At 35.6% G+C, this 25562-nt stretch overlaps 1 protein-coding gene and 1 long non-coding RNA gene across 7 annotated transcripts in view; one reads left to right on the top strand and one right to left on the bottom strand.

Annotated features, from left to right (window-relative positions):
- The window catches only part of LOC118198985 (carboxypeptidase B-like), a 74225-nt gene extending 59705 nt beyond the window's left edge, over positions 1-14520 (bottom strand). Inside the window, exon 1 of one of the 3 annotated variants that reach the window (XM_035370763.2) lies at positions 14255-14520. The gene's annotated coding sequence lies outside the window, so the exon portion shown is untranslated. Of the gene's footprint in view, positions 1-1064; positions 1204-6178; positions 6225-14254 lie in introns of those variants that run through there. The other 2 variants (XM_035370765.2, XM_035370764.2) reach the window with 2 other exon arrangements.
- LOC146996609 (uncharacterized) overlaps positions 225-25562 on the top strand; it is a 135763-nt gene continuing 110425 nt past the window's right edge. Inside the window, exon 1 of one of the 4 annotated variants that reach the window (XR_015042325.1) lies at positions 225-248. This is a non-coding gene — a long non-coding RNA (uncharacterized LOC146996609). Of the gene's footprint in view, positions 249-24208; positions 24562-25562 lie in introns of those variants that run through there. The other 3 variants (XR_015042322.1, XR_015042321.1, XR_015042320.1) reach the window with 3 other exon arrangements.

Below are 25562 nucleotides of genomic sequence, written 5' to 3'. Positions count from 1 at the left end.
ACTGCCAATGCCAGAATATGTAAATTTGAGTAGAACGCGCAAGCATTCAAATTATCAGCGGAAGTAGTATGATTTAAATAGAAGGAAACGAGTTCGGTGAGAGAGTTATTCTTACTTAGCGAGCGCGGAGGTAGAAATCGAGAATTGAAGAACCCCGCGTTGCGGCCTATGTGCTTGGCGGGAAGTAGTTGCAATTGTTCCAGTGAGCTTCAAGTCTGCTGAATTAGCTGCGGCTTTTGTAAAACGCGGTGAGTTAGTTATTTTAGAGAGCCTCGTAGTTAGAATATTGTCTTTACTTTCTTTTCAGGTTCTTATTTTTATTTTGACTGCCGAGTTGGCACCGTTTGTAAGCGTCAAGAGAACGCAATTGTAATTCATTACGTTGAATAAAAAGGGACTTAAACCCTTTACAAGACTCTGTGGTTTATACAAGCTTTCACAGTCACCCTTGGTTGCGTGCAAGTTGTAGGCGCGCAACGTTATACAGTGACGCCAGATTTGCAGCTTGAATTTATTGATTTGCAATCTAACAATCATCTCAAGCAGTTGTTTCTAAATGTGCCAAAGTTAGACTTTTATAAATCATTATCGAAAGTAAGTTTTCCAAATTTAATATTATCACGCCCAGAAAATCAATGCTATGTTTACTTCATCTTATATATGTGAATAAGTGTCTTCAACTATGAACCTTAGAAAGAATTTCAGAAGTAGACTGACAGAAGAGCATTTAGCCTCGTACTTTAGAATCAGTACATCTCACTTCGAAATTCAATATAAGGAACTTGCAAATGAAATTGCAATTTCATTATATCATTAACGTATTTAAATTGTATATTGTTTTTAAAATTTTAGAAAAATTTATCTTGGCCTGCCAAACTTTTTGTTTTCGATTTTTGGCCCGCGACCGGAAAAGTTTGCCCATCCCGGCTCTATAACAATCATTTCGAACATAAGAATGCCATCTTCGAGGATCAAAATGGAAGAACATTATTCGGGGACAAACAGAGGCAACTAAAACTGTATCTAAACATTAAAAATATATAGTTAAAAAATTTTCACAGTACCTGAGAGAACTTTTACTTTTAGAAAGCTTCTAAACAAAGGCTTCAGGGATTGTTTTTGACGACGTAAATGATAGGAGGCGAGTATATCTTAAATAGATGTTCATCGGTTAAAAGGCTGTAAACAGTTATGAGTTCATTCAACTTCTATTTATATGCGGGTGAAAAATGTGCTTCATCATTTGGGCAGTCGTAATCGGGGAACAAAATCGTTGCATCTTTAGAGATTAACCAGAATATTCAAAATTTTATGACCCATAAAATACCACGAAAAATATTCTTCGAAATCACTCAAACCGCATTTATGTTTATCTAATAAAAATGTTGCCGCAGTACAGTTTATTCTCTGAAATGCCCATCTAAAGCGGATGTTATTCGTTAAAAACTGAAGAAATTCTTACATATAATTACAAGTTATGGTAACTGGAAGCCTATACAAACACAAAAATCTTTTGAGTTTACCAGAATTTTTTTAAGGCTTTCTTTATGATTAACCGATGTCATTGCTTTAAAGATTGTAAGCTTGTGAAAAATATTTTTTTTTTTGGGGGGGGGAAGAAATGTTGTTAGTTCAGAAAATTTGTTTTTTAATTCTTGTCACTGAAGGAAAAAATCTGATGTGTACACCACATGACTTCCTTGTACGGAATATTAAATTATACGCATTTTTTCTTGCATTTTATTTAAACTTATTAGATTGAATTAAACCTACTTCGCCGACAGCGCATAAACCACAATAGAATAAATGCATTCTTTAAAATTCACTTTGTTTACCATAGCGACACTCTGGCGCAAGGTTTACTTAACAGTATTATATTTCATTCATATTATAACTCAGAATGCACAAAATGTATATCATTTAAAGAATTATCTAATCGTTGCCACATATTCTATTCAAATACTATAATAAAGCTAGAACGATGTATAAAAGAAATTAAGCAAACAAAACAAAACAGAAACAGTTTTTCACAGGCGATTGAGTATTTCTCATTTAATTAATTCAGTTCTCACTTTGCGAGAAGGCAAAAATACATAAAAACTCCAAAAATCTATATTAAAAATTACGAAGTAAATCTCAAACGCTTATTTCCTCGAAAAAATTCCAGAAAAAATTCAGCATGATTTAATTGGCAATAATAAATGAATGCGTTATCTTTGTTGTTGCGAAGCTAAGTTTCTCTAGATTGGCAACAAATCCACTAGTCTCCTGTTTCAAATGTAAACATCAATGGCCGCCATTAAAAACAGGCTTAGCGGCAATTAAACAACTTTAAAATTGCTGATAATTCTAAAAATATTGCATACAGATTTACTAAAGGCATAAAATCCTTAACCGGAAGATAAAAACAACATAATTCAATCATTTTTAAAGCAAAAAATGTACAATTTACAAACATATAAGAGTAAAGAAACTGAGATCACTGAGTCGGGTAATAGAGTGGATATATATATAAATATATTTATATACGTTTGGTACTGCCGATTGCAACCAAAATACGAGGTGCACATCTACATAGCAGTCCTATATACAAAATTTCAACGTTCTGAGGCTACTCGTTTTTGAGATGCGAGATACGTACGTACATACGTTCGTACAAACACCACGAAAAATTCTCTTCAGAATTAATTTTAAAGCAGTTTTATAATTTTTTTGAAGGAAAACAGTATTTTATTCTGTCCTTACTTACAGATATGACGCAAAAACATCGTTAAATTGCATTCGATAGCGGTCAAAATGGATATTTTCGTTGAAATATGCTGCCTGAAACTTTTCGCGATTATAATACTTCCTTTTTACTTCGTACAAGGAAGTAAAAAAATGAAAAAGTCAGGAATGTGGAAACATAAATTTCGAATATAAAATATTTGCCAAACTGAAGTTCGTGGCCTACTTTTACAATTTATACCTGTGGGTTTTTAATTTCGTATAGAATAAGCAGAAGGGTAAAATTCTGCAACTCAAAATAATTTTTCTTTCCTGATTATTTCTTAATCTGATCTAATTAGCTTCAGGATACATAGTGTATTACAGTTGCTTATCTATTGCCAATAGTTAAGTGTTAAATGAAAGGAAAATTATACTAGCGTATTTTGTTATTAAATTTCTAATTTTATTAAATTTTATAAGGTATTTCTCCCGCCTGCTTAGCATGCTTTCGTGGTGTAATGGAGAGCACACCCGGTGCGTATTCGAGAGCTCCGAGGTTCGAGTCTCGGCGATTGCATTGCTCATTTTTTATGGCTTTTGCTTCAAAAAATTCTAATGTTTCTACAGCGGCTCCCGAACTAAAAAAGGTGGTGGATGACGATTCTGCATCACCAAGATTTGGCGATCGGGTTCCCTAATCCCCAGTCGCCCTTTAAAAGGGGGGAGTATATAAGGTAATTTCTCTCTCCCTGTCATACCTTCGTGACCAGCACACTCGGCGAGTATTCGAGAGGTCCAGGTTCGAGACCCGGCGAGGGCATTTCACATTTTCAAGTCTTTCTGCTTCAAAATAACCTAATGACTCTACAAGTTAAATTCAAATTTATGTACTTTTTCTGCATGTGTCGAAGAAAATAAGTAAATAAAAGGAACGACATTAGGTTGCCATTATTCATTCTTAAGTTTCGTCCCACAAGGAAAGTTTTCATAATTTGTTTTAGTTTATTATTTATTTAGAGTTATTTAGAGGTTAATTCAGAATAACAGAATCCTTTGAAATGAATGTCAGTCTGAAAAAAATTAGTATTTAGCTATCAATACGTTTGTAAGATTCCAACCTGTGTACGTTTAAGTTACAGTTAAAGTTGAAGAACCTTAAGAACTGATAAGCGAAATAATCGCTTGAGTGCGTGAGACAGAGAACAAAACGTGAGAAGGGTTAAACTTGGGCCTTGAACTTAAGAGCCTAAGAATTAAACTAAAACTTATATAAACTAAAGAGATATAGCCGAAGCTATCAAGCTTCTAAACGAGTTGGCTCCTTAATGCTAACTAACATCGAAACTATCAAGGGCCTCAAGTACGGCCGAGAGTAATAATAGCTTAAGAGAGAGAGTAGCCTAAAAAGGCGAACGCGCGCTAGTCAGAATCGGCTCTCTAACGAAGTCATGACTTGTGGATAATTGCGACACAGCGGTGTGCAAATTGCTATGGACACACATAATGAGGTGGGCAAACTGTTAAGGACACGAAGTTATGATGTATCGAAGCGGACAAGTAGTATTTACTTGAACAATGAACTTAACAAAAGTGAACATAGAATAGCCTACACAACATCATATACTACTTTGGGCTATGGAACTATCAACTGCCTGAACTGATGTGACTGGCTTACTCTGTGGATAACTGCAAAAATAATACGGACTTGACACACATCATTAGGTGTGTAACTGATAAGAACATGAAATGATGACGTATTGAAGAAGACATAGGTTTAAAAACTGGTTAATATATAAGTTCCACTCTCCACAACATAGATCCTATCCATGACAATGTAATTATTAATTGATCGTATATTTATTTTTCATACGGATTATTATGTAACAATTATTGTATAGATGACATTGTCAATTTAGCATTGTAATATTACTATCTATGATTCAGTGAATGCCGCTGGTGGTGGATGGTAGATTCTTTTCCGTCGCGCATGGACATATAACTCTGATTGGTGTAGAACCTTAGGTCGGAGGTCCATGCGACTGCGTATCAGTAGTACGAATCTCTTGCAAGTACCCACCTTTAGATTTCAAATTTAAAATAGATATAAATTTGAATTTTTCCTTGGCGTGATTATTATTATTATTTATGTATGTTTTGATACATTATAGAGACATTAGGTATATTTTTGGAAGCAGGAAAGATGAAAAATTAGCAACACCTTCGCCGGGAATCGAACCACGGACCTCTGGAATACCGGCTCAGCGTGCTGACTACTACACCACGAAGGCACGCTAGGAAGGCGGGAGAAATACCTTATATACTCCCCCTTTTAAAGGGCGACTGGGGTTTTTAGGGGACCTAATCGCCAAATCCTGAGTGAGGAGAATCATCATCCAACACCCTTTTAGTTCGGGTTCCACTGTAGAGACATTAGGATTTTTGAAAGCCGGAGAGATGAAAAATATGCAACACCTTCGCCGGGAATCGAACCATGGACCTCTGAAATACCGGCTCAGTGTACTGACCACTACACCACGAAGGCAAGCTAGGAAGGCGGGAGAAATACCTTATAACATATTTAACAAGTAATTGGGTATCTAAAGAAAATAGAAAAGAAAGTTTAACCGAAAGATCCAAAAGTCCAGTAATTTGAAACAGGGAGATAATCAGAAGGTACAAGTTTGAGAAATACAACGTTAGTACATTGAAAAATATTACAAAACAAAAAATAATAAATATATTGAAATAAATTTTCAGTTAAACCATGTTCGAAAAAAATTAATTTTAAAAGTAAAATATCCAAACATATAAATTTACGCACACGTATGCATCACGTGTAGCACCAGGTAATAAAGGAGTAGAATTCATACATTAGAGTCTGTGCAATATATTATATATTCACTTTTATTTTTTTTTTAATCATTTCCAGTCTGTCAGTATTTTTCAGATTGTGCTCGTTGGCAGTCTCATTTGAGACCATTTGAGTTACATAATGTAAATGAAAAGTATCTGACATAAGGGATTTTGTAAATCAGTTGATTGTTATACATATTATAGCTCCTCATAAAATCATATTTCTAAATTATCAGTTTTTACTAACTAACATTTTGAAACCTGGTTAATAAAAATTCACTATTATTCCACCATTAAAATCGAGGACTTCTACACTTACCACTTAACTGGAGCACTTTAATAGAAATGCTTAACGAAATGAAATAGTTTCACAAATAATTTAGTAGATTGCTAATTAAGTTCAGAAATAATTCTTTTTTCCTATTTAGAATGCCATGAATGTTTTTAAAGATATCTCCTATTGCTTCCAAAAGATTCCGAATTGCAGAGAAAATATATTTCGAAAATATTACTTTTATAGCGAATCAAAGCTGTAACAGTGGTGTTAAACTTTCTCTTCAGGATTTGGTTATTTTGCAATTGAGAACGATAAAAAAAATTTAGAAAAACATTTTACCTGCGAGTATTCATCCAATTACAAACAAGCCTGCAGGTTTCTCGGCTCTGTATTCGGTAAGCTTCTTATAGACCCGTATGCGAAAAGGAGGTATTTATTTATTTTGAGATAAAACTGCATTCTGGGCTTGTTGGACAAAACTGCATTCTGGGCTTTTTCATTTTAAGCTTACTGGCTGGACTGTATCACCCTTAACCCTCATACCCGCATCAGACTCGTTACCATCAATAATATGTAATTTAATTCCTATTACGTGAGTTCCGATTTATCGCTTCCATAAAAGCTGATTGGCCAGTAGCATCAATTAACTGACTATTTCCCTGCATTAACCATGCATGCAAAATGAAGTATTGCTGTTCCCCCCCCAAAACACACACACACACACACACACACATACAAGATGGCTTGTTTATGAAAGCGGAATAAACCTGCTGAACATCATAACTTGGTAGTAGCCTGCAGATAATTTACATTAACCTAAAACCAGGAAGAGTCATACAACGCAAAGTTTGATTTACCAGATACAGAATGTACCTTTGAATGTACTGAACATTACAGCGAAAGTGAAAAACAAGGTGTAGGATTCAGAGTCAACTTCTACAGTTTAAAGCTTGTAGACACTGAAGTGTGTAACACTGAACCGAGTTTAGGTTGTGAATTATCTCACTTGCTTGATATTAACATCAGAACCAGTCCGTGAATTTCATCGAAGCCGGGAGCGCTGGATTACATATGCCATTGTAATGATCTGCGGCGTCTTCCTAGAAAACAGTTCCACTCCATTCCATTTTGCCCAGTTCCATTCCAGTTTTGAAGGAGAATCCGAGAATATCTCTAGCCTTTTCCTCTGCCTCCAAACTACTCGACTTTTTTTTTTTTTTTAATCGCCATGTATGTTAAGTGCCCCTATGCCACAAAGCCGCTATATATTTACAAACATTTCTCTAGGATTCGAAACTGGATTAATCGATCGGTAGACAGCATCGCAAATTACTATACGTACTAACACGCCAAACACTAAACTTAAAATGTTGGATGCGGGAATGATGAAATATAACAGCATCAACAATTTGCGCAATATTTCATGAGGTTATAAGGTATTTCTCCCGCTTTCCTAGCGTTCCTAGTTTCCTAGTTTCTCCCGCTTTCAAAACGAAGTCGTCGCGACAACTGATTACGAAACCTTTCAGGATATTGCATGATCACTGGGCATGTGAAAATCTGCAACATCAGGAAATCTCTGGAATGTCAGTGTTATACAAATATACATTTAATAACTTTATAAGGTACTTCTCCCGCTTTCATAGCGTACCTTCGTGGTGTAGTGGCTCTGCACGCTGGGCCGGTATTCCAGAGGTCAGTGGTTCGATTCCCGGCGAAGGCGGTTGCTAATTGTTCATCTCTCTTGCTTTCAAAAAATTCTAATGTCTCTACAGTGGCGCCCGAACTAAAAAAAGGATGTTGGATGAGGATTCCTCTCACCCAGGATCTGTCGATTGGGTCCCCTAAAAACCCCAGTAGCCCTTTAAAATGGGGAGTATATAAGGTATTTCTCGCGCCTTCCTAGCGTGCCTTCGTGGTGTAGTGGTTCTGCACGCTGGGCCGGTATTTCAGAGATCCGTGGTTCGATTCCCGGCGAAGGCGTTGCTAATTTTTCAATCTCTATTGCTTCCAAAAATTCCTAATCTCTCTACAGTGGCGCCCGAACTATAAAAAGGGTGTGAGGTGAGGATTCTCCACACCCAGAATCTATCGATTGGGTCCCCTAAAAACCCCAGTCGCCCTTTAAAAAGGGGAGTATATAAGGTATTTCTCCTTCCTTCCTAGCGTGCCTTCGTGGTGTAGTGGTTCTGCAGGCTGGGCCGGTATTCCAGAGGTCCGTGGTTCGATTCCCGGCGAAGGCGTTTGCTAATTTTTCAATCTCTCTTGCTTCCAATTAACCTAATGTCTCTACAAGGTTAATAAAAATTTGCAAAAGACGTTGAAGCATCGATAAAGATTTAGCAGATACATATTCTTTACGAAGATGTAAAGTTTTGACTATGCGGTTTGCGAACAAAAACATGCTATGTGAAAGCGTCGACATACTTGCTTTGAAAAAGCTGCACGTATCCTATTAGGAATGGCACTTACAGCCAAAAGAGAATAATAGTCAAATTTCGAAATACGGTTTCTACTGGAAGTACGACAAAGCCGTCGGAAATCCAAAAAATTGTAAATTAAATCGTCGTAAGATGGGGACTGTGGACTGATGATTCTTATTACATACGAATAAATTTAAATTAAAGTTAATTTTAATTAAATTTTAGGAAGAATGTAGAAGTAATTTTATTTAAAAGTAATTTTCAATATGATCTCAACTAACATCACAAACCCGACGCAAACGCTAGACCAAGCTATAAAAGCTCGTTTAGTTAAACTAAAACTTTTCACAGTTTCAGCCTCTCATACATGACCAATATTTAAGAGAGAAGAGAATTAAGTCAAAGCAAAACATAAAATTAAGCACAGCGACAACTTTGTGTTCGGCGTAATTTTAATTAAATCTCTGTATGTTTCGAGGGCAAATATGTACTATAATACTTCCCGGGAATCGACATACAGTGGGTAAAAAAGTATTGGCAATTGACTATAATTGATCATATTACCTAACAAAGGAAATACTTGACAATTTTAGATGGGCATAACGAACACAGGAGGTAATAAACACTCAAATCTAATGAAACTTTCATTTTAATGTGCTTTTTACACAAAATATACAACAAAAGCGTAAATTTGCATGAAAAAAGTATTGGCAAGATCATACAGTAAAATGTGGGAACAAAATTTAATACTTTGTATTCATACCTTTTGCATTTATAACAGCCTGTAATCTATTTATCATAGAGAAAAACAAAGTCTTGGTTGGGGAATTTTGTGTATTTATTGTAGGAATATACGCTTGAGTTCCTCTTCACACGAAATTTTATGTTTCCTCTGACTTCCAAGTCCAATTTGTGCCATACATTTTTCAATTGGATTTATGTCAGGGGATTTAGGTGGTGTCTTTAAAACTGGCGAGGAATGTTATACAGCAGTGCCCCGCAACCTTTTCTCACCTGCGACGCACAAAAAATCTTTCTGGAATTTCGTGGCACACCAAAGAGTTCCGAGTTATCAAGGAAACGCCGAAAAAATTCAAATGCTGACACACTTACAATCACACACACACAACCACACAACAGTGAAATATATAAAAACATTTAAAATAGACATTATTAAGGAAAAAAATTGTCATTGTGTATTAATTACACGATAAAAAATTGCAAAATGTCAAATACATGTATTTGATTGCGGCACACCTATATCCTACTCATGGCACACCGGTTGCGAAGCACTGTTATAGAGTAACTACTCCCGGGTGAGGTTTGCTGTATCCTTAAGGTCATTGTCCTGTTGAAACACGAATGATATTCCTAAGCTAAGTTTTTGGGCACTGAAGTTTCAAGTTATAGCGTAATATGTCAGTGTACGTACGTGCGTCACCATGAAGCGTACCATGTACGTACGTGCTGCTACCATCCAATGAAGTACAGGTTACCAACTCCATTTGAGTGGTGCAGCCATACAGCTTCAAACTACAATGATCCCTCTACCATGTTTCACGCTCGGTGTTAAATGTTGTTTTTACAGTTCGTAATTTAGGCCTTTCTCCACACATATTGTCGTCCATAAATTCCTAAAATGTTAAACTTCGATTCGTCGGAAAAGATAACTGTGTTCCAAATCTCGTATGATAAATTAACATGAGATTTTCCAAAATCTAATCTTTTGTTTATTTCTAAAATGAAAAGGTTTCTTTCTAGCTGCCCTTCCATAATAACTCCCTTTAGGTATAACATTCCGTACAGACTGTACACTGAAAGTTTTATGCGAAGTATTAGAAACACATTTGGCTAACTGGGGTGCATTTACTTTAGGGTTTTTCCTAACCTCTTTGATCAACACTTCTAACAGTAAATAAACTTAGGTTCAGTTGTAGTCCTACAGCAAGATACGTTAAATCCCTCATTTCTGAGCTGAATAATCATGTTTCTAACATTAATATCCAACTCCTTCGATTTCGAAGCCATTGTATCACAGTATTAGCAAAATAAACGTTTAAAAAGTTTTGGAAGTATCACTGCAGACTTTATACTAACAGAGTTTCTTGTCAGACTAAATATATGACCTCAACATAACAAAATTTGCATAGCAGTTAGAACTTTACCAATACTTTGTAGAGTTCCTCACTTTGGAATTCTAAGTTAATGTTGGAAGTGAAGAATATAAGAACTGATAAGCGAATAATCTCTTGCGTTCGGTGACAAGAAACAACAAGATAGAAGGGTAACTAACCCTTTATTAATTAATTCCAATAAGATTTAACAAAACTCCGCCTGGGAGTGTACAAGCAAAGCCCGCACTTGGACTTGAACTTAAAAGACTAAGAATTAAACTAAAACTAAGATTAACTAAAGAAGTATAGCCGAAGGTATCAAGATTCAAAACGAGTTGACCCCTTAACTTATTTGACTACGAAGCTTAGCAAAGGCCTGAGTACGGCCGAGCGTAATAACAGCTTTGAGAGAGAGAGAGTGGCCAAAAAGGCAGACGCGCGTAAATCAGAAAATCTGATTCTCTCTGAACTTCGTGGTTTAAATACCGCTCCTCCTTATTAAATATTCAGCAAATTCCAAAACTACGTTCTGGCCGGAAGTAGTAAGTTGAAGTTAAGAATTTGACAGGAAAGGAACTTTAACTTAAAATTTAACTGTTAATAAAATTAATATAATTCTTACAACTTTTTTGACATGCAAATTTACGTTTTTGTTGAATATTTTGTATAAGAGGCAAATTAAAATGAATATTTCATTAAATTTGTGTGTTTATTACCTCCTGCGTTTGTTATGTCCAGTAAAATTGTCAAGCATTTCCTTTACTAGCTAATATGATCAATTGTAGGCAATTGCCAGTACTTTTTTTTTAAATTCACTGTAGATGCCATAATACTTCTCAGGAATCAACGCTATTAGCTGGACTATGAAATGGCTTTGAATAGCTGCCTTTGCAAACTTTTTGTGAGAGGATATTGTTACTTTAAGAATCCACGTGTGTGTTTGAGTTGTCAAGAGTTATATAGGAAAATGATTGCGTCGATCAATGAATCTATCTTATGGAAACTCTTTAAAAACAGCATTTTAGAGAAGCTTTAAAAATAGCATTTTGGAGAAGATTTAAAAGCGTCGAAGCTGATATAGTTTACAAAAGGGAAAGAAATTAATCTACAGGTATGCTTAAAAAATTGTCTTGCTTTAAATAGAATGTGATGATCCACCAATTTATTTAAACTTTTCTCTGCTGCATTCACCGATATCATTATTTGTTTTCTCGTTTGTCGCAATGTCTTCTATTTTATCTACAAAATAAGCATTCGAGAGAAGACTTCTAAATGAATGTAACTAATTCCACAAGATGTGTGAGTTTTATGCTTCTAAATTCTGATTCGGTTTCAAAATTTTTAGACAATTCTGAAAAGTTAACACGTATTTTACGAGAATCTTCAAAACTTTCCTTTAGAAAACCCATATTCAAACTTTCTTCCTCATATTCATTGAGAATAGCAACAGTTTGCTTCATAGTTATATTTCCTCAAATAAGCGGCAGCTTCGAATCGAGACCCAATTTCCGTTGAACAATTTTATAAGCAATGTTTCGCGTTTAATAGCTAATATCAACAAAGTTTCCCTTTGTTTGCATCTATTCCGTAAATACGAAAATTACGTATCTCTGATAAAGGTAGTGTAGTGTTGAATCGTTGGAGCTTATTATTTAGTTAAAGACAACTAATTATCTTTCAGAGCGAAACAAACAAAAAAAAAAAAAATTAAATAATAAAATCCTAAAGCTTTCAGATTTTACATTATGCCCAAAGGGGCGTTTTTTTTTTAACGTTTTGTGTGTTAGCTTTATTTATTTAAATATCACGTTCTTCGTACTTAAACCATAAAATTCAGTTCCACAGCAGTATCGCAAAATAATTTTAAAATGAGTATATCTTTTCCGATATAGAGTTTCGCAAAGTTAGCGTTCTGTTGCACTCATATAAAGTGTTGCAAATTATATGTGAAATACTCTTTTATAATATTCAAAATTTGACTTTCGAACTGAAAAGCTTTAAAATTATAATATTATTAATACACATTATTGTTTTTTACTATTTCATAAATTTTAAAAACAAAACAATGATAAAATATTTTTTAAGTAAAATAAAAAAATAGAAAATATATTCAAATATTGATTCTCCTAGCTTTAGCAGCTACAAACGCGCGTATCAATTCCTTTATATTTAATTTATCCAAAATTCGCAGAGTTAGATACAGAGTTAGAATGGAGATAATTTTTTTTTTCTCCGTACAGTGTGGCTATTGCTCGCTTTGAAATCGTTGAGTCTGTTAATCAAAAATTCATAATTTGTAAAATGTTAAAGTTTTACAAAATATGAAATCGATAAAACAAATTCCAAATTCGGGCTTCCAGATGCCCTATTCGGTGGAGGATTCCGTTATTCAAAATTCGATGGCTCTAGGTACCGTTGTTTTATCACTATGCGAGAAACATACGTACATTTATGCAAATTCTTCATTGTTTAATTTATACAGGGCGAGTATGGGCTCTAATATTTGGCGGCAACAATTTGGAAAGTGAACCGACATTCATAGTGAAGCAAAGCAAAATGTCGAAACGAAATTAATAGCCCTTCTCGGCTAACTCCCTCTGAAAGGTTTCAGATTTTAAATTAAGTCCAAAGGGGCGTTTTTTTAAATATTTTGTCTGTTACCTTTATTTATTAAATATCCTTTCTTTGCACTTAAACCATAAAATTCAGTTCAAGAGCAATATCGCAAAATAGTTTTAAATTGAGCATATTTTTAGAATTTTCGATACAGAGTCTCGCGCGCTGGAGATAAAAATGTTTTTTCTGTGCAACGTTACCATGGCTCGCTTTGAAATCCTTGAGTTTGTTACTCAAAAATTCATTCAAGTTTTACAAAATGGGAAACTGATAATAAAACAAATTCCAAATTTCAAATCAGGACTTCCAGTTGCTCATATTCGCAGTAGGATTACGTCATTCAAAATTCAATGGCTCCGTGTACCGTTGTTTCATCATGATATATGCATACATTTATGCAGATTTTTCATTATTTAATTTCTTCAAATATAATGCAGGAATCCAACATTTGTTGGCAACAGTTTGAAAAGTGAAACGGACATTTATAGTGAACCAATGCAAAATTGCAAAACGAAAACAATAGTACTTCAGGGACAAAGCCCCTTTGGACTAAAAAAAAAAATTGTACAATCCCATCTAGCAAATGTCTGTCATCGAGAAACTTCTCATCGTATTAATATTATTGATTAATATTGCAAAATTACATTGTTTATGTTTAATATTTAAGTCTAAGTTTTACGAAACTAAATTACTGCCATAATCACGGTTATAGTAGTTTAGTAGCCCTAAATATAGCATTTTTTTAGAGATTCCTTTTTTTATGACTGACTATCCTTTTTAGTGAGAGAAAAATGAGAGAAATTATGAAGAATTACAGAATGATTTTAAAGCCTGAAGCCAAATAGACGTGAGAGGTAATCACGTTTTTATTGTGAACAGGCAGTAATCCTGTTCACACTAAAACTTCAAATGTTGATAAATGATGAAATACTTAATCAAAAGGAATTTATAACAAATATACGTTTTATATACGAATACGTTTTATACGTTTTATATACGAATATTATATTATATTTATATACGTTTTATATACGAATTTATAACAAATAGACGTGAGAGGTAATCACGTTTTCATTGTGAACAGGCAGTAATCCTGTTCACACTAAAACTTCAAATGTTGATAAATGATGAAATACTTAATCAAAAGGAATTTATAACATACATAAAGATACCTTTGCGGCATCAATATACAGGAACTTACGTGAAATGTTTTCGGGAAATTTTTAAGAAACTGATAATCAAATGAAAACCAAATTTCTTACTTCGAAATCGAAAGCTCCGAAGTTTAGGCGAATGGAGGTATTGCTGTTATCAAGTGGAAGATGAAGTTGCTTTTGCGACACAAACTTTATCAGAAATCCAAGACACGTAATCGTTTAATTTCTAATTTCAGAGTGGTGAAGCCACTGAAATTCTTTCTGTATTAAATGGGTGGCTGGTTTTTCTTTAAACTTATCTACGATTGGGTGGTTCCAGTTTCAAGCAACTTCTTCATCTCCTCCCTCGGTTGGGTTTCCTGAAGCGTCTCGTTTCGAATTTTTGTTTAATATGGCCAACGCTCTTCGAAGAAAGTGAAGATGACCTCTAAAAAAGAAAGTTCGGAGGTCGGATTGTGCCCGAGGCTCCGGTCGGAGCGGTTTCATACGAGTTTAAGTTGAGAACTATCTCTTTGACAAAACATCCAGACGCTACTTGAATAACTAAATACCCAGACTCAAGTCAATAGCCTCTTACATATCCTAACCAACACACAAATTTAAGGAAGTAAACTATAACTTAAAGTTGCGACGTCATAAATCAAAGGAAATCTTCGTTCACCATCTTGTGTTTGGCGAAAATTCTTTTGTGCTGAAAGCTGATGAATTTTACGATTTAGAAAACGAACGAATTTAGTTAGAAATATACAGCAAAGGAAACGCGAGACTCAAATGTTGAAATAAGGATAGAATATAAAATATCGTAAAACTTGGATGACTTTAAAAATTGCAATCTGTTTGAAAAAATGTTGGTAACTAACTCTTAAGCCAAAATTAATATTAGCTTCTTTTTTTGTCTTCTATTACCTATAGACAAATATGTAAATACCTGATTAATACTAAGTTTTGCTTCGAAAGCGCCTAGTGTGGAACTGTTTAAAGGAACGGGATCCTAAACACATGAGGTTTTCAAACCTTCACCTCATTTAAGGGGTATCAGAAACCCCTATACCGACAATGTTAAATTGGCCATTTTCGATGTACCTTTTCTCAAAATCTGCTGTAGATACAAGTTTGAAATTTTTTCTATAATTAAAGTATACCTATCTGATTATACTGAAATAAGTTTTTGAAGATTTTGAATTTTAGAGTAAATTACAGAATATTTTGTTAGGAAACGGGAATATTTGTTGTATAGGGGTTTAGCACTTTTCTCACACAAAAAAATTGTTAATTTTTTTCCTAAGTTTATTACAAAAAGCTCATTTTATTAAATATTAGAGAACCTAATAAATAAGCCATAAAAAGTTTAGATACCTGTGAGCAGTAGTTCCTGAGAAAAGTATCGAGTATTAAAAAATCACGTTTGGAGAAAAACGCGTTTTTATGTAAAAATCCTCACTGATCAAAGCAGTAGATGACAAATTGAAACTAGATTTTTTTTTTACAGTTCTAACTTTCATAGAGATTAAAGAATGGTATTTTTAGAAAGATAAAAGTGTAGAGAGTTTGAAAATGAAAAAATCCGAAATCACAATGTTTTGAAGATTTTGGGGTTCCAACACCTCTTAACACGTTGTGGCTTTTTCGTGTGATTTATTAAGAATAAAATTTTCATTAGCTCTTGCTTTTGAAGTTATAAATTTCGATTTCTTCTGATTTATTAGATTACGACAAAATGCACTAAGACCATATGCCTAAAATTACAGATTTAACGAGAAGAAATACGAAGGCGATTCATAAAATTATATTTCAACCATGAAAATTTTATGCGTAATTTATACGGCTTAATCACACAAATCCATACATAAAAATATTAATTTTATAAACAATTTTCAAATATTAATGAGTTATTCACAGAAATTATTAATAGTTTTATTTTAAGGTTAAACAAAAGTAGCAAAGCATATTACTGAATACAAGCCAACTAACTTTTTTAAAGACTATTATGCCTAAATACATAATGGCATTAAAATTGTTACACACGTGGACAACAATCGTGACATCAGTGTGAAAGAACACGCTAGCCTAGGATAACGCAAATGATCAGCACTTTGAATGCGTGTATTGCAGGAAAGTGTTGACACCTCGACGCAACATAAAGGAAATTGAAATGACCACTTTTGATTCGGAAATCGCGTTTGTTCGTTGTTTTTTAGGTTCGAAGTCGAGTATGGCTCATGTACGTTTCTGAATTTGTAGCCAGGGCCGCTGCGTGGGTATTAGGCGCCCTTGTTCAAATTGAAATTTGGCGCCCTTTTGTTGGATTATATGTGCTGCAAATTATATGTGAAATACTCTTTTATAATATTCAAAATTTGACTTTCGAACTGAAAAGCTTTAAAATTATAATATTAAAACACGTGGTCTTAATGTTTTTTATTATTTCATAAATTTTAAAAACAGAACAATGATAAAACATTTTTTAAGTAAAATATAAAAATTAGAAAATATGTTAAAATATTGATTCTTCTAGTTTTAGCAGCTACAGACGCGCGTAGCAATTCCTTTATATTTAATTTATCTAAAATTTCGCTCTCTATGGATATAACTGACAAGTCCGATAATCTGTCCTGCGCCATGGTACATCGCATGTAGTTTTTTATAATTTTAAGTTTTGAAAAACTTCGTTCTCCAGTTTACTGGTGGAGAAAAGGAAAAACTTATCTACATATCAATAGATTCGACTTTAAAAATCTATATTTAAGCAATAATTGTAAGAATAGTTCACTTTTTAGTTCTAGGTCCCTGTAGAATATCTGGAAGTTTCTCACACAGATATACACACTTTAATTCCATTCAGAACAACGTATTTAAGTGAAAAATCTTTCTGAACGTATGTAACAACAACAACAACAACAACAACAACAACAACAACAAAAAAAAAAAAAAAAAAAAAAAAAAGAGAAAGAAACAAATTAAATGCAGAATAGGAATTCGATTTCAGATAATATAAACAGAGCTATATTTCGCCAGTTTGTGTGAATAAAAACGCAACCACACTCCTGTTACTAAATATAAGGCAAGGCAAGGCTAGATGAACTCTGAAGAAAACATTAATGCTATTAATGAGTAAATTATATTCGTTTTATGTTAGTTAAAATTACAATAATTATTTTTAAAAATTTTCTTTACATGAAGTACCTATGCGTATTGATCTACACTGGTGTGCAAAAATTAAGGACGAAGTCGAAAAATTAGCATATCAGCTGAACGAAGAGGCAGAGCGGACAGAAAGACCAATCAGGAGATTAAGTAAGGTGATGTACGGTAGCACATGCGCAGATATGCAGGTAGACGTAATGGGGGAGTGTCTGAGTAGTATAAAGCATGTTGTCGGTGTAAGATCAGTATTTCTGGCAAAGAGATTGCACGCCGTATAGCAGTTAAAATCACACCGAGTTGCTGCCTCAGTGAGAAATGGCGAATAATCAATCTGTTAGACGACATCTGGATGCTTTTACCCGAGGTCGAATCAGTGGGAAGTTGGAGGAAGGCCGCAGTGTGACAAGTGTGGCTGCAGAGTTCGGAATTGCTCACAGCATCGTTTCACGACTTTGGAGACAATTTCAAACTACAGGAACAGCTATCCGGGGGTTTAGTAGTGGTCGTCCACGAGAAACAGGCGGCAGACAGCGGGAGAAATCGCTAGACACTGGACACTGACCACTGACCACCGACTGAACGACCGATATCGCGTTTTACCGTGGCCAGAAGACTGCACGGTGGTGGTCTGTTTGCACGACGCCCTTTACAGTGTGTACCTCTAACGCCTGCCCATCGGAGAAGGCGTTCTCTGTGGTGCCGGGAACACCGGAATTGGAGAGACAATGAATGGGGACGAGTACTCTTTACAGATGAGAGCAGATTCAGTCTGAGTAGCGATTCTCATCGCATACTCATCTGGAGAGAGCGGGGAAGCCGCAATCATCCCTCGAACATCATTGAAAGGGACAGGCATGGAGGTGGCGGTGTTCTCGTTTAGGGAGGCATCATGTTTGGTAGTCGTACAGACCTTCACATCTTCGACGCAGGTTCAGTCAACGGGACCCGTTATTGTAACGAGATTCTTCTTCCATATGTGCGTCTTTTTAGAGGCGCTATGGGTCCGCAGTTCCCTTTCATGGACGACAATGCACCATGTCATCGCACAGTAGCTGCCGAACAGCTCTTAGAGAGTGAGGATATTGAACGTATGGATTGGCCGGCACGATCTCCGGATCTCAATCCCATCGAGCATGTACGGGATTTTCTAGGCAGACGCTTGGCAGCTCGTACCTTACCACCAGTAACGATTCCGGAGCTTCGATTGGCGCTGCAAGACGAATGGGCAGCAATGCCTCAACAACTCATTGACACCCTCATTCTCAGCATGGGCAGATGCTGTGAAACCTGCCTAGCAGTCAGGGGAGATCATATCCCCTATTAAAGACCGGATGTTTCTTGCTGGACACCCATGACAGGGATGTTTCGGCCTTCAGTCGCATTGCGCGCCATGCTACTTTTTCAATAAAGCTTCTTTTTATCCCTCTGATTTCTCTTTTAGTAAGTGTTGTTTACATTACTCATGTCCTCATGTATTGGGGATCTTACGGTATTAAATGTGTTGATTTGGAAAGCTTTTGTACAAAGTTATATTAAAAAAATTGTCTCGTCCTTAATTTTTGCACACCAGTGTACTTTAAATGTTATTTTGATACATTTTTCTAAGGTTGGAATGGAGTTTTTTGTAAAAACCCTTATATTTTTAAGGATTCTATGAGCTGACAAGGGTTGAAGACCATTGATCTACGTCATCCGTCATCGAAAATAATTTTCTAAAAATATCTGCACAGATGCGATAGATCTACAACGCGAAATTTTGCTCCTTATTAAAATTCTCAAAAATAATCTGATACCTAATCAATTTATTAACCATTGCCTTAAAAGAACAGGCGTTCAATACTCACTCTGAATCATTTAACTGATAGGAGTATGATAATTTGTTCCTAAACCTGAGAAGGCGGTATAAGTTGGATGACTATCAGTTGAAGGATTTGTACATACTGTAATTACAAAGCTGTATATAATGTAAAAAGCTAATTGTCTTCAGACTTATGCTGTTACTAAAAAAACGGGCCTATTTCATAATCTTTAGTCTTCAGACTAAAGATTATGAAATAATAACAAATAGCAATCAATAAGAAATAATCGAAATAAAATATAAAAATCAATATGAAATAATGACAAATAGCTCTTTGACAGTGAAAAATTCCTTTTTAGAGTAAATCCGCAACAATATATTCGTTATTCGCTCCAGATCTAGGTGTCATATATTATTGTGTTGTCTTATTCATCTGTATTATAGCTCTTATGTATTGCTGAGGTATTTCCTTACTTCTGCAAGCCTCATGACCTATCTGGTGAAACAAGTGAGAGGTTTTGCATTTCTTTTCTTACATAACAATAAACTAATTATGGCGATAAAAGGTAAAATTAATTGCGTCAGGAGGTGTGCGTCCAAGAGCACGCAGATAAACCGCAAGCTCAGCGGCAACAGAAAAAAAAAAAAAAAAAAAAACCTCTCTTACACGAAGTTTAAATTCCTTTCAGACTTTTTCCTTTTTTATAATAGTACATACTTGTTTTGAGTGTTGTGTTATTTTACATAGTCACATAAAGTTGTCTACAAATATATTAACTATCAGTTTTTCTTAATTATAACACATTTTATTCTCCTTTCCTGCAATTTTAACTGCAGTCGTGATAACCGTCAATGGACTAAACCGCGATTGTATTTCGGTGAATCTTCAATAGTTGCTTTTATATTACCAGTCATGATACAGATTTCAAACAGCAGTTTGTTTTGTTTCGAAAACAGCAGTTAACCTAGCAGGCCATTGTGTTGTTGTTACAAGGGGGAAATATTTTCATCAATTGCTACCAGAAGAATATTGTCTCATAAATTTCAAGTTAAAAAAATTGAATATAATAAAAATAACCTTAAGAACACTCTTCTTCTCTTCTCCAAAGAAAGATGCGATATTTATCATTTAAATGTTACAATATTATATTTGCAACTGCCACATTACTATTTACAATTATGGAATGGCGGGCGGCACGTGGCAAAATGGCTGGTCTCGAATGGCACGTGGGCCTTGAATCAAAATTATTTCTGCCCACGAATATATGTTTCGTCCTACTGCTCCACCTGCTGCTCTTCCAGCAGCTCCTCTTTCTGCTCCTCCTGTTGCTCCTCCTCGTGCTGCTCCTCCTCCTGCTGGTCCTCCTCGTGCTGCTTCTCATCTTGCTGCTCCTCCTCGTGCTCCTCCTCCTGGTGCTCCTCTTCCTGCTCCTCTTCTTGCTGCTCCTCCTGCTGCTCCACCTCCTGCTCCTCCTGTTGCAGGAAGGTGGAGCAGCATGAGGAGAAGCAGAGCAAGAGTAGGAGCAGCAGGAGGGGGAGCAGTACCAGGAGGAGCAGCAGGAAGAGGAGCAGCAAGAGGTAGAGCAGGAAGAGGAGTACCAGGAGGAGGAGCAGCACGAGAAGGAGCAGCAGGTGGAGCAGCAAGAAGAGGAGCAGCATGAGGTGCAGCAGTACGAGGAGGAGCAGCAAGAGGAAGAGCAGCAGGAAGAGGAGCAGCACGAGGAGTAGCAGGAAAAGGTGCACCAGGAGGAGGAGCAAGAGGAGGAGCAGCAGAAAGAAGAGCATCACGAGGAGGAGCAGCATGATTAGCAGAGCAAGAGGAGGAGCAGCATGATTAGCAGAGCAAGAGGAGGAGCAGCATGTGAAGCAGGAGGGAGGAGCAGAGCAAGAGAAGCAGCAGCATGAGGAATAGCAGAAGGAGAAGCAATAAGAGGAGCAGCAGGAGGAGGAGAAGCACGAGGAGGAGCAGCAGAAAGAGGAGTAGCACGAGGAGGAGCAGCAGGAGGAGGAGCAGCACGAGGAGGAGCAGCACGAGGAGGAGAAGCAGGTTTAGCAGGAAGAGGAGGAGCAGCACGAGGAGAAACATGAGGAGGAGCTGCAGGAGGAGGAGCAACAAGAGGAACAGCAGCACGAGGAGGAGCAGCAAGATGAGGAACAGCACGAGGAGGACCAGTAGGAGGAGGAGCAGCACGAGGAGGAGCAGAAAGAGGAGCTGCAGGAGAAGCAGCAGGTGGTGCAGGAGGAATGAGCAGTAGGACGAAACAGTATATATTCGTGGGCAGAAAAAATAATTTTGCTTTGGGCCTACGTGCCATTCGAGACCAGCCATTTTGCCACGTGCCGCCCGCCATTCCATAATTGTAAATAGTAATGTTGCAGTTGTAAATATAATATTGTAACATTTAAATGATAAATATCCATCTTTCTGTGGAGAAGAGGAGAAGAGTGTTCTTAAGGTTATTTTTATTATATTCAATTTTTTTTAACATAAGAGCACAGATGAATAAAATTTATGACACCTAGATCTGGAGATAATAACGAATATATTGTTCGGGATTTTGTATTTGGTTACCAATTTTTAGTAGAATTGTAATTAAAATCGTTTTATTTTCCCGTGTAATGCAGCGCACAACGCGTTTTAAGAGAAGCTACGCCGAAAAAGTAAAAACACTGGAGCATGCGCATTTAATAATAGATATCTGGTAATTTACGAGTATATTTAATCTGAATAAATGTAATTGACTACTGTGTTAACTGTGTGCGCAATTCTAATCTTTTGCTTTACAGAAGTCGCGAGAAAACGGAAATTGCCAGAACCTTCTGGTGCACGATTAAAAAGTTTTAAAATGCCGGAGAGAAATATCTCAGTTCAGTTGTTTACGTAACTGTTTTGTTGATTGTAGGGAATTTGCAGTGAGATCGGATTAGCTTTCTCTGAATGCGTTTATTTGCGTTTTATTTGATGTTTTAGTAGTTTAAAATGTAACTACAGCGGGATAGTGTATGATATTGTGATATTGTACGCATATCTAAGAGGAAAAATCCAGCATTGTGTTTTATTTCTTGTGATAAGAATAAATTTTGGCACCCTCTGGCCCAGGCGCCCTTGTGCGGTGAACAATTTTGCTAACCTCACGTGGCCGCCCTGTTTGTAGCCCTTTAGTTGCGGAAAACCATACTGCTCAATAGTTCCTAGCATTGTTCGGGATCCAATGATTGCTATGAGAATTTGTAATCGACGAGTAGATACAGGGAGACGTGTCGACTCTTTGTTGATCAAATACAGCCTTTCTACTTCAGAAGCAAATATTTTTGCCCAGGCTCCTGTGTATGCAACGAATGGGGTGAAGTAGTTGTTCCGCAAGACAAAAATCTATAAAGAGAAAGAAGGGTTAGTAATGTCAAGGGAAATCATTTTATCAATTTTGCTAATGCCAAACACTTTCTTAGTTAGCAGCAGAAACGCAAAAATGGTTTAGTGATGCCATATTTCCTCTGAAATTTTATTTCGCACCTAACTGTTATTCGACTGTTATATTAGTTCCGTACCGCCATATGACTCATTTTTTTCCTGCTTTCCAGATAGTTCATTTTTGGTTGCAAATTAAATTAATTTGTAATAAATTAATTAGTAGGATTAAAAAGAATTCTTTGTGATTTGTAAAAACCAATTCGCAAATTAGAAAATATATTTTGCCATTTACAGCAATTTTTTTTAACGAGGATATAAATGGTATGATTTTTAACGAGGATATAAATGAGATGAATTTAGGGGGAGAGCACAAAATCTAGAAATGTTAATTTTGAGGTCGCCAATTATTTTTTTTAATATAAATTAAATTATTTATTGATACGAATTTTTGTGCCCAATTCTCTCCCGAAAATTTTCTATGGATGCCTGTGCCCAGAACGCTTATGAAATATTCATTTCAGTGATTAGAAAGCCTGTGAGCTAAGTCTGTATGATAAATAAAAGTTGGCAAATAAAATATGCAGCACCAACAAAAAAATATTCAAGATATTGAAAAGTAGACTATACTTTCTTGCAGAATTTCGACTTATGTGGATGATTCTTCTTTTCGTTCCACTCTTGCATTTATTTCATTAGTAATATTTTTCTTACAAAGTTTTGGTTGGATTTTATATGCTTATAAAAATCACTACATGAATCTTTGGAATTAACTTACAAGCTTAATTATCACTTTAACGTTGACATTTGCAATCAACTTCTTTCTGGATACCAGATGTTGTATATAGTTGAAAACACTTTTTTTTTTTTTTTTTTTTTTGTAACTGACGTATTTAACGGCGAAACTGATTAACTGATTAACCTGAAATTAGTCTCGTTGAAAAATCTTGGACATTTTTTTATTCCGGACAAAGGCACAGTAAATCTCGAACAGTCTGGTAAACATAGTCTTGGAGAAATTACTGGCGAATGTTCGGGCTGCTTTATATAAATATTTTCAAGTTTAGAAATAACATTTAAAAATTTGTATGACATACAATTTTAGACCAGACACGTCCATAGCTCTTGAAGTTTCTTAGAGGTAATTTTGAGATTACTTCAAAAGACTCCAAAAACGTCGGAAAATGACTTATTTTCTTACTAATAAAAATGCTGATTTTATTTCTTATTTTAAAAAAATGCAGTACAAAAATACGATAAAATTCGCTAAAGCCAGGCATTTTTGTGAGATTTCATATGCTATTGCAGTACCATGTCATTCTGTAGATACTATTTCAGTGGCAATAATTCTATTTCTGTCTTAACATAATAGTAGTTCCTAAAACAGAAGATAGATGGCAATAGCAGCTTTTGTCTTCAAATTTGTAACCTGAATTTATTAAGAATTCTCAAGAAATGAATAATGTCTAATACAAAACGAATAAGAAACTTCAATCATTCCTACAATTCTTATTTTATTTAAATTATTTTAAAAGTTTTGACAATAATTTCAAAAGTAAATGGATTTATTTTTAAAATTAGATAAGATTTTATTTAGTTTATGATACTGAAACTTATGTGCAAAGTCCTTACCCTGCCATATTCATTAGCGTAAAAAACATGCGATTACAGACTTCAAAAGACAAATTCGAAGTTTACTAATCTGCAAGTGGCAACAGTAATTTTTCTGAAGTGTAAATGAATCGAGGTTAGAATGAAATGAATTGACAAGACCGAAAATTACGTCACTCATTTCGGCGAGACATCGTAGGAAGCCTAATTGCGATAACGTTTCATCAACGCAAAAAACGGTGTAACGTATCTGCCCTTCCGGTCCGCCGCCCCCGCAAAGAGTAGCTTGAAAAGTTTTCTCCAATCGCGTGCACCGGAAACTCACGTGTAAAAATTTTTACGTCACGACGTAGGAGTGTCGCGCTCGATTTGCACCTGTGTTTCTGTCAGTGCAAATATTTTAACATTCCTCGCAACTATTTTTTTCCGGTTAGTTCACATTTCGAAAGGGTAAGTTTTTTTTTAATACGTGTTTTTCAAGGTGTGTTTTGTTTATATTCCGTTTTAAGGAACGCGAAGTTTGAAAATGTAATGTGTTTGAATTCGGTGAGGTGTGTCCGATTCATAATATGCAAACATATATTTAGACGAGTGCCATAATTAAATATTGCCCACCGTATTGTCTGTAAACTGTATTTTGCTAATTACGGACGATTTATCGATTTATAATCCTTTATATTAAAGCCAATTAGATAAAGTTATCTACTTTAAAATTAATTCAGTGTTTTAAACTCATTTACGATGTATTCTGTCAAATGAATGTGGAATTCTGTTCGATAACGTGAAGAAAACATTAAAAAGCTTTTGAGGCTTTGCAAGATTTCTGCTTTCTCTGTTTAAAAAATCTATTTTGGGGGGAGGGAGGGGGCGTTGTTTCATTGCAATGAACTTCCAAGTAACTCCAAAATTTCATGGCCCACCAGCGGCCGAGCGGTAAAGACGCTGAACACTGGTAGTTCGGTCTGAGGTTCGAATCCCGCGAACGGGCTGGCTGCATGGGCGTTTTCGTGGTTTTCCCCATGCGTAACGTGTATACGAGCCAGTTTCCCTTAGAAAGTCCTCCACGAAAGGCATCCCTCCCTTTAGGCAGATAGCCCTCGTGTGCTTTGCCATAATTAAATACACCACACCACACCAAAATTTCATGTTGCTCTTAATTTAAAATTTTAATGCGACATCATAGTTACCTAAAGCAAAGAACAATGTTAAATTTTCTACTTGTGATTTTTGCTTCAGTTGATTTGTGATTAATATTGTATTGTATTTTTTTTGGGGGGGGAGGAGGCTAGATTTTACCCGCTGAAGTTACTGGCTAAAAGTCGGTCCTCAAATACTTAAATACGTTAATCATTATTTCCTTTTTTCGTTATTTCTTCCCGGTATAGGATTTTAACTTGCCGCATTGCCTTTCGAAGCCAAGTGTCTATAAGAGTTTATTACGGCCGAGCCAA

Source organism: Stegodyphus dumicola, chromosome 7, assembly GCF_044657685.1.
Source record: "Stegodyphus dumicola isolate Sdum_Otavi_A_Nest chromosome 7, ASM4465768v1".
NCBI lineage: Eukaryota > Metazoa > Arthropoda > Arachnida > Araneae > Eresidae > Stegodyphus > Stegodyphus dumicola.
The sequence above is the reverse complement of the archived record's forward strand: the minus strand, read 5'-3'. Positions and strand labels throughout refer to the sequence as shown.